The sequence below is a fragment of the Otolemur garnettii genome, unplaced genomic scaffold, assembly GCF_000181295.1.
Source record: "Otolemur garnettii isolate 467f Iridium unplaced genomic scaffold, OtoGar3 scaffold00246, whole genome shotgun sequence".
Lineage (NCBI taxonomy): Eukaryota > Metazoa > Chordata > Mammalia > Primates > Galagidae > Otolemur > Otolemur garnettii.
Window position 1 is genome coordinate 586283 of NW_003852641.1, and position 15662 is coordinate 601944.

At 36.1% G+C, this 15662-nt stretch overlaps 1 protein-coding gene and 1 non-coding gene across 3 annotated transcripts in view; one reads left to right on the plus strand and one right to left on the minus strand.

Moving 5' to 3' along the window:
* GRIK2 (glutamate ionotropic receptor kainate type subunit 2) overlaps positions 1–15662 on the plus strand; it is a 656554-nt gene that overhangs the window by 525643 nt on the left and 115249 nt on the right. The window lies entirely within an intron of this gene.
* On the minus strand, positions 7780–7886 carry LOC111722402. The gene has a single exon (XR_002771218.1). It is a non-coding gene; the product is annotated as a U6 spliceosomal RNA (small nuclear RNA).

Sequence of the window (15662 nt, forward strand, 5' to 3'; positions counted from 1 at the left end):
TTTGAAATTACGGTGTAGTAAGGTGCATTTAGCAATTCCTTTGAGAATCTATGCCAAATCTCTGCTAAATGGAACTTTTAAAATTATTTGCTATAAACAGCATTCTTATTTCATTTTAACTTTTTCAAACCTAATGATTACGATGTCCTATTTTATCCAATGTGACTAGGCACTCTGTTCTCAATCTTATGATGATGTGTATGTTCAGTTACAAGAAATGAACTTTTCATTTACTGGTATTCACTGATCTTATCCTATGTGGCAAGAATGTGTTCAATGTGAAATATGTATCCTACGTCTCCAAGCACATCTTAACTCCCATTTCATTGCCTGTATATCTTTGTATTTCCTTCACCGCTATCATAATTCACACCAATGTCATCTCTGACTTGTGAAAGTACAAACCCCCTAACTTTTCATTTCCCCAGATTTGCCTCTCATACTCTCTGTATTGTTGCCAGCATGACTCAACTTTCCAGAATGACTGCATCGCGTTTGCTTTAGGATGGGAACCAGCTCCTAAGGAGCTTACAAAGCACATCACCTCTGCTCCTTCCTGCTTTCTACTTTCTCTCCTTCATGCTCTCCACCCCAACCAAACTGGCGTGTTTCTTGCCCTGCGTTAGTTACATCCTCTGCTCTTTCACCTTCCTCTTTAATGCCTATTATGCCCTTTCTCATTCCAGCTTTCCCTATCAACCCCCAATTGGCTATATTCTCTGCAATCCTTAAATCCTAGTTTATAACTCACTGATTCTAGGGACATGTCCCCAATCCCATCTCTACACAGATCTGTGTAGTCTGGGTAAGGGACCCCTTTTTTCTATTTTCTAAACACCTTTTTTTTTTTTTACTTCAGTTATCATTAAATTATCAATCTATGATACATATTCTTCGTTTCTGTATCTTTCCACCCTTGCTGCACAGTTGCAGGGAGATGAATGAATCCACTCTGTTTCATTGGATAGTTCCCAGCACCGATTCACATATGTCATGGGCTTGTGTTATCTATCAGTTGCCACAACAATATTGCTCAACAAAAAACCAGAACCTCCCCGTGGCAGGCAGCATAAACGTTCATCTAACTTACAAGCCAGCTATTCTCTTCGTAGCAACTTGGAGCCCTGAGGCTTTTCTCCATTTTGAACAGACTCAGTTTTTCTATGCTAGTGCGATGGTGTTTCACCAGTGCCGTCACTGCTGAACCTTTAGGGCTTTTAATTGTTTCCAATTGAGAATACATGTTCCCTAAAAGCCATACCTATAATTGTTTCTAAGATACACTTCTTTTTAGACTTAATTATTATTACTTTGGCTTAGAAGTTCTTTATCAAAATGAAAAAGTCTACAAGGCACTGCTTTAACTTCTTCAGAAGTTTTAAGAAAGCCTTCCAGAAACAGGCTTAATTTGATCCTTAATTATGGCCTGAGGCCATGTTGAGATAGTTTTAGAACTTTCACTGGTGTGAGACAGTGAAGATTAGAAGTACTTTTATTACCTAATCATTCAAGTTATACCGGGGTAATCCCTCTACATTGCCTCTAAGCAACATTCTCCCTTCCTCTCCTCCTCTTCCTTTTCCTCTCTCCTCTCTCCCTCATCCTCTTCCTTCACTTCTCCCTTTCCTTCTCACCATCTCCTTTTTCTTGTGTTCATTAATGATTTATCTCTCTCTTGTGTTACTTTATCCTCTATAGCTAAAACACCATGATGATACTGATACTTTGAACAGTTTGCCATCTTGTTTGACTCTCTCTTTGGCTAAGTGCAGCAGATTATTAATGCATTTTCTGCCCTCAAAGGTGCTGTAAGGTGCACTTTAACAGATACTGCCTTTCCCCAGAACCGCTGATTCCCTTTCCCTGCCTCCTCAAATGACATGTCGTCATCTGCTATGTGTGCCCTGAATAAATGGCGCATATGTAGGTTTTCTTATGGCATCTTCTCACTACTTTTATCAAATTCTATGGTTATTCATTGGCACTGTGAATATTGGTTACATTCATTGATAGAAAGCCTATGACAGAGAGGTTCCGATAGAATAAGTGATTATTCACAAAATTGTGTTACTCTGTGAAGAGGTAAAACAATTCTTCAATATATATAGCTGTCTATGGCATTCTCATCTTAATACGTAGTGAAAAGTTAATTTATTTGGAAGCGTGGGTAATGAATCCAGGAATGCAAGCAAGTGGATTAATCCATCTGGGGTAACAAGTTTTATCTTTTGGAAACTTTACAAGAAAAATGTGCTCTTTTAGGAGTTGTTTTTTCTTTCTTGCATTGTCTTTCTTTTTCCTTCTTTTCCTCCCTCCATCCCTCCCTTCCTTCCTACTTTCTTTCCTTTTCCTTTTTCTCAATTTCCCTTTTCTATCCTAATTATCACCTCACTACTCTTCAGAGCAACTCCTAAGGAAGGTAGGAAGTAATTATCATTGTGCTCATTTAACAGATGAGGAAACTGGGCCACAGAGAGGTTAAGTGACTTAATTATAAAAGCAGTAACCAACGGGTATATATACACAGTATCACCATAAAAGTAATAACCAAAGATATCATGGCATAACCATTATTACTTAGAAGAGTTAAGTGCATCAGTTATGGGGGCTCATGCCCATGACCTCAATTATTTAATCATGTTAAGTTTCTCAAACATTAGCATTAAGGCATCGGAGCAGATGCAGTTGTAACATGTTCTATATAGTCTGTCACTTATGCTGATCTTAACAGCTCAATGAACTACTAAACTTAAATTATGCTAGGGTGACAGTATAAGTAGGCTTTGAAGTCTGAATTGCTAGTATGTCATGCTTATAGTGAGAGATGCAGTGATTTTTTCTTTAATACTGTAAAAACAATCAATGAAAGTGGAAGTACATAAATAAAAGTAAATAAATAATAAAAATTTCTATTTGTTTAAGTCAGAGTTTTCAACCTGACTGACATGAAAAATATGTGAATTAGACTTACTTGGAAAGCTTTTAGAAAATGTCCAAGCCCCAGCTCCTTGCCAGGCCAATAAATTCAGAATATCTTGAGGTGGGACATTATGCCTCTGAACTTTTAAAGGATCTGCCCTAGACATACTATTGTGTAGGCAGAGTCAATTTAATTTGAAATGTAAATAATCCTCTTTTTTTTTGCATTAATAGTCATAAATGATTGTATCTACGCCATTGCTTTCCTATGAGATTAGGCATTTTTGTTTTTCTGAAATCCAGACCCTACAACAGATCAGAATGAAACATGAAACAATGGCAAATCTTCCAATCACATTAATGCTTTTTATAAATTATTTGCAGAATTGTATTTACGGCCCTTAACTACAGAGATGGGTTGAGAGCAAATAATCTCATCACATCTTCATTTGTGACACTATCTGGTCTTCAATAGATAAGGATGAGAATTGCTGTGTAGAGGGACATGGAGTATTCTTATGTTGTATGTGGGGGGCACATTGTGATTTTTGGTTTGTGTGTGTGTGTATGTGAAGAAAAGTTGGGGAAATGTGCGTTTTAGGGGACTGGATTAGTGAGAGTCACCTTTCCTTGTGAAGCTTTATTTTGAGCTCTTCTGCCAAGGAGGTGAAGAGACAATTAGAGAGGAAATGCAAAGCAAGCGTATTGGAGTCCTGAAAGTCGTACAGTGACTGTGTGTTTACCTGAGGGAGAGGAGATTAGGCGAGATCGTTCTGATCGACATTAATCGGCCCTCTCTATAGGTTTTTAGTAAGCTGAGTTCTGAGCAACAGCTTTGTATCTGACCCGTTGTAGAAGAAATAGTGACTATTTTAAACAAGTTTAATTGTTAGACAATTTTAATTCACATTTTTCTTTGCTCTGTTTGAGAGTTCTTCCTTGCAGAGCGAAACAGAATCAGAATGTTTCTAAAAGATGACACACTAGTCTAACTTGGTCGGGGGACACCTGATAGATAACCTTAGGTTTCCAAGCCAGTAACTAGTCTTGCCATCTTGCTTACGAATTACTGGCAGAGAAAGAAATGTGGCTTTTAAAAATAAATAGCAACTTTCTCATTAGTTGTTTGCTTCACATATTGACAGGTAGGGATATCCTTTGTTTATCGTTTTATTTTGTCTTCATCCTTCAATGAAAGAAAGAAAGTGGAAAACATTATGTGCCTGAACACCAGTGGGTTTGAATGTAGCTCAGCGATTCATATTGTTACTAAGGTTTTTCAATCTGTTCACGTGGCTGTGTTCTCTGTTTTCCATCAGACATATATTCTAAAAATCGGAAAGAAAGGTCTCAGTGAAGATTTTTGTAGCCATATAATTCCTCTAATTCCCTTAACTTATTTTTTTCTTTATTAATTGGTGAGGAAAATGCATGGCTGTTAACGTTAGGTTAAGTGGTAATATTTTGTTCAGTAAAATAAGGTTGTAATTTTTCAAGTGTTGTTATGGTCTTATTAGTGCCGCATTTGGTTTTTATATAAATTAGCCATGTGTGAAATGTGTTAAATCATGACAAGTTTAATTCTTGATCCTGCATTTGATTTATTTATACAATAAGGAAGTTAGTTTTGCTCAAGGAGATTGTCTCTCTCTCCCTTTCCTGTCTAACACACAATTGATTATATGTGAGGCCCGATCCTATGTTTATTACAGGGATTTGCATAAGGCCTACAGGAAACCAGCACCATTTTACTGTGTTCCCATTACAGGACATAAAATGGTGCCTTTGAGTAAAGCTGCTTCATCAGACACTGGTTCTCATGCCAAGTTACAGCCATCAATGGTGAAACGGCAGATGTGAAGGCTAGTTGGCATCAAAGCATATGAGCCAAAGACTTTCCTATGGGAAAGAAAGTGCTTCATTACACTTTATCAATAGTGAGAACATTGGTTCTATCAAGCTGTCTGAAAATTAGAATATGATGGGTTTTATTACCCTAGCTCTGTCAGAGTGAATTCAATAGTTGAAAAGAAAGCGATAACACCATTTTGGGAATTATAAGAAGTGATTAGAGTTTTAGTGTATTTAAACTTGGAAGGGGCAGCTATTATCTTAGAAAGTAGCTTCTCTAAAATATCTGTGGGACTGCAGTTTAATCCCTTTCTAATTGTTACATTTGTAAGATGTAGTAGGGCAGTGCTGGGCACTTTAATTGAAGAAAGAAGTTATGTATTTGTGAAGTGTAAAATCTGAGGAATAATGTTTTAATTGCCTTGGGAAACATGTGCATGGGGCTGCGGCCATTCCAGCACACTCCGTGTTCCCTCCTCCCTTGGCCCTCCCTACTCCACTCTGTGCAAGGACCATTCCTGCTGTTTGTCAAGTCAGAATGGCAGCTCAAACTCCACGTCCCACCTCATCAATCTTAGGAGAGAGGGCCCCACAGGGAGAGGGAAAACTTGAAAGTCAGTTAATATAGCGATGTTGAGCTGGCATGTCAGGTGCTGGATAATGGATAGTAGTTGTCACTGAAAGACTTTATAGCCACTGGTTAAGCGACATTTTGAAGAAAATTCAAGAAGGACATATTTGGGACCCAAAGAATAGGTTGAGATAAATATTATCTAAAAATACCTTGACATTTACAAAATTGTATTGCTTTTCATCTTAGACAAAAACAGCTAAAATGAAAATTCCATTTCTCCTGTGCAAATGCTGAAGGAAAGCATCAATTAATGTTTTTAAAACAAACATACAAGCAAAATACCCAGATTCTCTTATTGGTAAATGATTGAGGAAATTATAATTATTGGCGTTGTGGCTATGAGAGATTTATTGATCATGCTGAATGATTTATTTTGGGGTCAGGGGTTGTTCCAACTTTAGTGTATTAGGAGAGACAAATTGTTCTTATGTCTTTAGATAGTTGATTAATTACAAGGTGAATATCCTGAAACTTGTACTTAATTCAGAATATCCTTCACAGTTAAATGTTCTTGATATTTTATGCATTATGCTGTCTTTTTAGCAAGAAGCTGTTATTATTTTCTTTAAGGCAAGCACGAAGCAAAGTTTATTGAGAAAGAGAAAGGTAGGTTTACAGAGTAAGTGCGAGACACAGGCTTACAGAGCACGGTCCTTTGCCATTGGCAGCCAACAGCCTTCCCCTGACAGAGCAAAGAGGCAGAGGCTGGGAAGCTATTATTTTATTGCAAATGCACTTTATTTACTATCTTTGGTCAGCTGAAATTTCTTTTGCTTATTTCTTTTCCAGTCCCTCAAAGTCCAGAATAGCAGTGATATCACATTGTTCTTTGTTAGTAAGATCTGCCTGACGATATCACACACTCGTTTTTTCTTTCCTTAAGTCATACAGCAAAAGGACGTTTGCTATTATTTGCTGCTGCTTCTGTCTTCAGTGCTTAGGCTTTACTTAGAGACAGTGCCACAGAGTTTCTCCCTGGGGCAGCGGGCAGGATGCAGGGTGGTGCCCCCGTCTCAGGCCCAGTGATCTTACCACTTCCTCATGCATATTCACAAGCAGCAAATATAGTACAGAAATCGTCCCCGACTGTTTATACCCTTCCCTTCATCCCAGATAGCTCCAAAAAGAACACACTGCACCAGGGAGCTTGTTCATAAATGCTGATAATTGTAAACCAGATATAAGATATATCAATAAATAAATAAATCAATAAAAATTGATTTAAAAAGAAACTAAGTTAAACAGTAATGCTGAAGGCCTTAAAAGAAATCAGATTCTGGAACAAGTTGAATCTCTGTCTTTAGGTTGTGGTATTAGTGACCGTGGCAGTGCCGCCAGGTGTTTAATTATCTAATGCTCAAAGGTGAGCACTTTTATCGACTGTTGTATTGAGAGAAATTCTTTAGTGATTTTATAAATAAAAAGCTTTTCAGACGTGTGTGCACGTGTGGGCACGTGTGCATGCATGAGTGTGCTCTGTGGAAATAAGGCGTGCTATCTTAATTAGAGTTAGATGATGAATGATTATGTAATTCATTTTTCTCTACCCAGTTTCCCTATTAAATCTATTTTAGAATAATAGTTCAAGCTTGGCAATAAATTGTACTTCTACATTTCCTGACAGCATTTGAATTATGCTTCTGATTGTTATTAGCCTTTTGTATACACCATAGCGTTAGTGGAGTTCAGTGAAAAGATTTGATTATCTCTAAAGGTAGGTGTTTCATTTATTAAATATCGTAATTACAGCTAATTAGAAGCCATGCGATAAATTAGTTTGCTTTGTAGGTCCCTTGACTGTTTTCAGAACCCTATGAGCTTATGCTTCATTTTAATTTATCTCAAAAACAATTAAATAAGGGCCAAAGAATTGGAAAGCAGCATTAATAATAGATAAAACTGAGTGTTGGGCCTAAACAATAGTTTAATGATTAAATGCGTAGAATAGGTTATGCCGTGAAATCTTAGTCTGCCACTCACCAGGGGTTTATTTAGCTTCTCTGGGCTTTTTGTTCCTATGGGTAAATCAGGGGTATGTGTGTTCTTGATTGTTAAGGATGGGCCATGTAATAAACTCCCTGTAGGTACTTGTGCTGTCCTCATTATGAACCTTTTAAACTTCTGTAGCCGATGAACCCATTTCCCCCAATATGAACACTTGTACTCTTTGCAAATACAAACAGGTTAGCTAAGGCGATGTGAGATCCAACAATGGCATTCTCCTTTCATAACGATTTGATCCTGATTATTCAAAAATGAATATTCGGGATTACTTTTTGGTATTGCTGAAAAGACAAAATACACAAGGAATCCAGTTCCATTCATACAGTATAGATGGACTGTCTTTATATTTCAGATTAATATCAGGGTACAAATGAAAATGACAACACTTCACAAATGTCCGTGTCCTCCTCGTGCAGGGGCCATCCTGATCTTCTCCGTATCGTGCCACTTTTAGTGTATGTGCTGCCTAAGCAAGCACACGGTCTATTTGAAAGAACATGTTTTATTTTTTCCTGGATTTACTTTCAGGCAGCTTTTGCTCTATGGGCCCCATGATTTCAAGTGGTGCTTCCACTTACCTCTACATGGATGGCATAATGTACATAATCCTGACGGTAAAAGACGACAATGACGTGTATTTTGAAAACGAAAATGGCGGCTCAACTCTTTGTATGTCCTTTTTTTTTTTTCCTTTTTTCTATTTTTAAATTTCAGGTTAACCTGATGATACAAACAACTGAATCACAGTACTTGAATTTGTTGGGTGGAGTCTCTCTTTCTGTCCTGCACCCCAAAGGTGTGCCATACACTCCTATGTTGTGCCCATTATTCAGTGGGAGCACGCCTGCCCCCTCCCCTCCCCCATACCCCCTTCTCCCTCCTCCCAACGTGAATGGAAATCCTTTTCTCCTACATAGGCATGAATTAGATTGTCTACTGGCTTCATATTGGTACTGAGCGCATTGGATACTTGTTTCTCCACTCTTGGGATACTTTACTGAGAAGAATGAGTTTTAGCTCCATCTGGATTAATACAAAAGTTATGAAGTCACCATCTTTTTTACATCTGAATAGTATTCCATGGTATTGTACAATGTCTGTGGCCACTGAAAGCTCCCTCGTCCTCCTTCCTCACTCATTCTTATGATATTTCCTTTCTAATCTCTAATCTCTTACTGTCCTGGCCCTGCTGCCTCCTGAAAATGAGGGCTAGCCATTAAAGGAACATTGTAGCATTTTGCCTTTGTTTCTTTCTTTGGAGTCAGGAATCCTTTGTACAATGTTAAAAGAGGTAGTTTTTACTATAAAATTCTTCAAAGAAGTTTTACTATGTTAGGCTAAAAAATAAGGCTAGGTTTTTATTTTGCTATGGCTTCTATTAAAATGTGTTTGTCTGTTGAGTGCATTAAATGCACCCAGTGGAACTGAGGAACAAAATTTGAAATTTGAACTGTTTAATTTTAATTGAATTGACATTTTAAAACTGAAGCAGCATAAGACATTTTTCCTTTAAACTCGAAATTATATTTTATTTTAATCTTTGCATCATGTAAGATGTATTATTGAGCCTGTGGTGGTACATGAGTTATTTTTAGTTAGATACATAAACACATCAGTGATTTGATCAGTAGCAATGGATCAATTCGGTTCAAATGATTTTTTTCTCTATATTAAAATAACATTGTAATATGTTTATTTAAAAATTTTATGCAGACAGTGCAACTTACAACGATAACTATGTAAACCATATTTAACTATGAAATGCAGCCTATTATGATGATCAAAATATGTTTATATTATTTTCTAGTTTAAAAATGTCTATGAGCAAATTTTTATATTTTATTTCAATACATTAAGAGGACACAGAGTGTTTTCTTACATGGGTGACTAGTACAGTGGTGATGTTTGGGCATTTAGTGTATCTGTCACTCGAACAGGATACATTGTACCTAATACATAATTTTCATCTCCTTCACCCTCCACCCATCCTCCTCCTCTGAGTCTCCAATGTCTATTATGCACTCTGTATGACCATGCATACCCAGAGCTAGTTCCCACTTATAATTGAGAAATGCTGTGTTTGGTTTTCCCTTCCTGAATTACTTCATTTGGGATAATGTCCTCCAGTTACATTCAAGTTGCTACAAAAGAAATTATTGCATCCTTTCTGATGGCTGAAATAGTATTCCATGGTGTGTGTGTGTGTGTGTGTGTGTGTGTGAGTGTTACATTTCCTTTATGTACTCATCAGCTGAGTGATACTTAGGTAGATTTCATGTTTTCGCTACTGTGAATTGTACTGTGATAAACCACTCTGTACAGGTGTGTTTTTAATATAATGACTTCTTTTTCTTTGGATGGGACCCATAGTGAGATTGCTGAATCAAAATGGTAGATCAACTTTTATTTCTATGCGAAATCTCCATACTATTTTCCATCGAGGTTGTACTTTTTTCATTTCTACCACAGGGCATAAGCATTCCCTTTCCCCCGCATTCACACCAACACCTGTTACAACGTCTATTGTTTTTTGACCTTTTAATAATGGCTCTTCTCACTTTGGTGATGTAGTAACTCATTGTGGTTTTGATTTGTATTTCTCTGATAATTAATGATGTTGATTTTATGCATATACTTGGTGGCTACTTGTGTCTCTTTTGAAAAATGTTCGTTTCCTTTGCCCACTTTTTAACGGGGCAATCTGTGTTTTGTTAATTAATTAATTTATTTGCTGATTCGGGTTCCTTGAATATTTCTCCCCCTATAAATCAGTTTGGGGTGTATGGTCATTTTAATAACATTGATTCTCTTAATGCCTAAGTATGAGATAGTTTTCTATTTGTGTCATCTACAATTTCTTTCATCAGTTTATTAATTCTCCTCATAGAGATCTTTCACTTCCTTAAGTGAATATATTCCTAGGTATTTCATTAATTTCTTGCAGCTACATTCTGTAAAGGACATTGAACTCCTGATTTGATTCTTGGCTTGGCTGTTATTAGTGTATAGTGTTTGCTACTGATTTTGTACATTGATTTTGTCAGTGGAGACTTTACTGAATTAATTTACCAATTCTCAGAGTCTTTAGGATTTTCATGTGATAAGCTCATATCATCAGCAAAGATAGTTTGACTTTTTTTTTCAATCTTCCTATTTGGATGCCCTTTAGTTCTTCCTCCTGCCCTGTTGTTAAGGCTAAGACTTCAATACTGTTGAATAGTAGTGGTGAAAGTGGGTGTCCTTGAAAAGGTGTCATTAAAGTCAAATAAAGCAGGAATGTAGATGCAGGAACTACAACTAGAACAGTAAAGTATAAGCAAGTGGAGGTAAAGATGTGTTGCTAGTTTCACTATAAATGGCAATTGCATTTTGCTGCAGCAGAGCCAAATGGAAAACCTCTTTATTGCCCAAAAAGATTTTTTAAAGATATTAAAATGTCCTTTATTAAGACCTATCTTCAGAAAATTATATAGTGAATTTGAACAGTTTTCTCTTAACTTTAATGAAAGAACCAAGGAAGCTAGTTAACTAAACTTAGAGTCAAATAATAAATTTTAAAATGATTTTTAACAGAATCTGAGATTGTACCTTTGTTTGGACTATGATACAATAGCATAAATTCTTGAACTAAAAAGACCATTTTTAGATAGGAAAATAGTAAAATATAGTATTTCAGTTTGGAAATTTTGTTTGAAAACTGTGAAGATAAGATTAAAAGGATTATTTGACAATAAGTAAAAAATCTTCAATTAATTCACCAAACATTTGGCCATAACATACAAGAGCTTTCTAACAATATGATGAGACAGTTGATCCAAAACATTAAATTTTCCTAGTACATTTTTAGATTTTGATGAATTACACAATGTGAAAAACTGCCAATAAAGACTTTGGGTAATATTTCTTCACAGCACTTAAATATTTGAGAAGTGTCAATTTTTGAACCAAAAAGGAATTAATGGAATAGACTTTGGGGGGTAATTTTAATAGCTATCAAATATGGATTTCAGCTAGAAATAGAAAATTTAGTTTATTAAACAGTGAACACAATGCTTAAACCTCCAGCTATGTTATGTAAAACAGCCCTGATTTATTAAAATTTTATTAAATAAAACAAATGGCTAATATTTTCCTTATGGCTTCAGCTTTGTACAAAGCTGAAATTGTGTTCAGTTTTCTGAAGCAGACTCTAAGTCAAGTGCTATGGACACAGCTGTTTTGCATAGATGTGTAAATGCTTAGACTCATTTCCAGTTTATAAATTTGTCAAAGGAAATAGAAGGCATTGAATGTACTGGTTTTGTGGGTTTTGCCAAAATACTCATTAGTTGAGTCAAGGAAGTTATATAAATATTTACGGCAATGTCAATTCAAACTTAAATTATTATAAAATTAAAGAAATGATTGCCAGATATTCAATCATCAAAGATAAAACCTGACTTCAGCTAATCAATCATCAAAGATAAAAAATAACATCTTGCTTAATTTTTTTTTCCCTTACTACACTTGCAAAAGTGAACTAAACTTGAATCTCCAAAGAAAGAAAAAGCAGGGCATCTAAGCTGTGGTCTGTGGGCCAGGAGGATTATCTGAGGACATTTTTGCTTCTCTGTGGTGGCAGATATGGCAAAAATTATGCATGGACCTTTTTTTTGCTCATCAGTCTTCATTAGTCTGTGTGTTCTGAAATGCTAAATGTTTGGCCCAAGACAACTCTTCTTCCAATGAGGTGCAGAGTAGCCAAAAGGTTGGACACCTCTGATAGGTAGATAGTCCCACTAATTTAGAATGTAGTAGAAATTTTTCCTAACAGAACAATTAGATGATTTTTCACATTTTTCTAATATGAATTAATATATGGGAGATTTTAACTATTGACAGTATTATGTAAATCTTGGAGCTGCACAAACTCCATGTAAAACTGCAGAACACTGTTCTGAGGTTGATGAAATTAGAGTTGTTTCTCAATTGTTTCATTTTCCTCTTTGTTAAATGTTAAAATTGTTAGTTGGCCTAAGAGTTAGTGAATTATTTTACTTGGACCAATGAACAGATACACCTTTTGAAACTAGAATGCTTTGGCTTCAAAGTAAAATCATTTTTACAAAGTTAAAAAGACAAAGTACTTTTGCTAAAAGATAATGGCATTATGATGATGATGATGATTTTTTTGAGACAGAGCCTCAAGCTGTCCCCCTAGGTAGAGTGCTGTGGCATCACAGCTCACAGCAACCTCCAACTCCTAGGCTCAAGTGAGTCTCCTGCCTCCGCCTCCCAAGTAGCTGGGACCACAGGCACCTGCCACAACACCCGGCTATTTTTGTTGTTGTTGTTGCAGCCGTCATTGTTGTTTTGGCAGGCCTGAGCTGGATTCGAACCCGCCACTGTAGGTATGTGGCTGGCACCTTAGCCACTTGAGCCACAGGCGCCGAGCCATTATGATTATTATTAAAGGATATTGTTTGGGTACTTAATTCAGTTATGGGACATCTCATTAGTAAGTATAAAACAACATGGTATGTGAGGCTAGTTCTTCAAATGAATTCTATCTTAGACTTTTAGATTTACATAATCAATATAGGTGAGTATTTTAGATGAAGCTTCTGTGTCTGAATAAAGATATGCTGTAAGTGTAAATTTCACATTGGATTTAAAAATAAAAATAATGTGAAATATCTCACGAATAATTTCTATATTGGAAATGTGCCATAAAATCCCATTTAAAATCCAGTGAGTTCAAAATCGAGTTTTAATTTTGTTTCCAAATCCACCATTGCTTGATTTTTCTTCATCCTGACAAAAGGTGCCGCCATCATTGCTATGGTCCTCTTCTCACATCTAAGAAACCTTTAAAAATCTCCTCACAGCTCTACCTCTATAACACTTCAATCTCGGTCAGCTATAAGCCATGTAGTAAGCTTACAAGTTTGCCTTCATGCCCCCCCATTTGCTGTTCTATTCCAGTCACTTTCCTAAGAGTAGCTAAAGGGATCATAAACAAACAAAGGAACCAGAATAACTCTTTCTCTAAAGTAATTTTCTTTTTTCCTTTTTCATGTTCATATGAGGTTGGACAATCAAATTTCACTATGTCATACCTCATTGCTGAATGTCACTATGGTCACCTTTGAAGTGCTCTCCTCAGGAAGCTGGACACCCATGCCAGCGCCTAGTCTACCCTTCAAAGCAATTTTGGAACTCTTTTTTGGAAAGGCTGTCAGAACTGTCATCACAGAAAGGTGCTTTGAAGGTTGGACTAGGTGCTGGCGTCAGGGTACAGCTCCCCAAGGAGAGTACTCTGAAGGTGATAGTTAGCAATAATGCTTGTAGAAATCTTTCTAGTGTTAATCATCTAACCTTATAAATTTAATATTTTCACTTCTTTTATTACTCCTGTGGAAATCCATGAGATCAAAGACCTAGCAACTAAAAGAGTCTGGCAAATAGTAGGTTAATCTTATTTTTATGATATAATTAATTAATGTAAGAAAAATAAGTAATCAAGGGCAAAGCATATTTTAAGTATACTAATAATTACAAAACATAATATATACATGGAATTTTTTTTAATATGATTTGTATGTTTAGGGTTTACAAATTGCTTATTACTATATTTATAATGAAAAATTAGAAAATGAAAAAAACATAGAACGATCCATTTATTATCTGATACACAGACACACACGTGTCTTCTGAAATGTACACACACACTCACATACACATCTATATAATGCAATTAGAATAATGTTATAATGTAACTGCAGAGCATTTTCTACTTAAAATTATACACATTTTTATTTTTAATTTGTTATTATAAATAATGAACAACTTTGTACTTGCCTGCTTGTAAGTACATAGTAATATCTTTGAAATCGTCAGGTAAAGGATCAGAACAGAACATGTGTCTTCTGTTGAGCAAACCTTTCACTGAACCAAGTTAAAATAAGCAAGAGATTATGGCAGAGAGAAGAGCCCAGAACTCACTCTGAGCTCAGTTCCATTAAGCAAGAGGACTGGAGGGTTCTTAAGACCTGGGAAGGTGGAAGGGAGTAGGATTGCTGGCTGCTGCCTGTGTTTGCTAATTATTTCCTGCTAATATCTCCTTGCCAGGGGGTCGTTTTACAACTTGAGCAAGCCAGCAACTGGAGTTAGGTGCCTACTTCCTACAGAGAATGTGAGATGGGGGTCACTACTTTACCTTCCTAGACAATTGCAGTTCAAAGGGATTCCTTCCAAGCACCTGAGAAAGATGTTTCTGCCTGTTGATACTGGCAAGAAACTTTTAAAAAGTCTAACATTCCAAAAGGGCAGAGGATGGATTTGCAAGTTTTCTAAGGTGAACGTTCTACGAAAAGGGAGATCAGGAGCCTAACATTAGGAAGAAAGCTGTCTAACCATATCATCAGGCCGAAAAGAATGAGACTGTCTTGATCACTTGACAGACCATGCCTTAGAAATGATGAAGCAATTTCCATATTAACAATAGGCACGAGAGTGGTTCTTGCCAAATCTCCCTCATAGTGTGAGTAGTGACAATTTTTAATAAGAGAAATTGTATTTATTGATTTGAATTTCTTTGATCATTTTCAACACTAAATTTTGTTTACTAGGTATGTTTATTTCTTTGCTGCATGCATGTATGGGCTTTTTACTTTTTATATGATACTCCTTTATAATTTTTGTTTGCTGCTTTTGTTTTGAAGAATGAAACATCTTCAGAATCTTGCTGCTAGTCTAACTGGGGTTTGTTGCTATACTGCTAGTTTTCAGGGCTCTATTAGTAATAATATTGTTAAGGGATTATCTTAGGAAAGAGCTCTGTGTACAGTGATATTTGAAAATATACTTTAACTCTTTCCAAGATTTTGAGTTAAGTGGGTATACAAAGTAACTTGGATTTTAAAAATTTGAAACATTGATTGTGTTAATTTGGTTTAAAAAATGTATGAGGTCTGCATTCCACTAAATTTCTTAAATATTAAATAAGGATTTTTTTCCTTTTTTTTCCTTTTGGATTAATATAAGGGTACATATGATTGGGTTATATTGTTGGCATTTGTTAGGCAGCACCCAAGTTGTAGGTGAGCTCCCATCTAACAGGTAAAATGTAGGGGATTTGGTGAAGGATAAGGACTTTTTTCAGAGTAATGTATGTGCAAGGATTCATGCACGTTAATGTATTCAACTCATTAACGATTACGTTGTAGCAAGGCTGAGAAAATGTGATACAAGAGAAACACTTGTTTGAAGACAT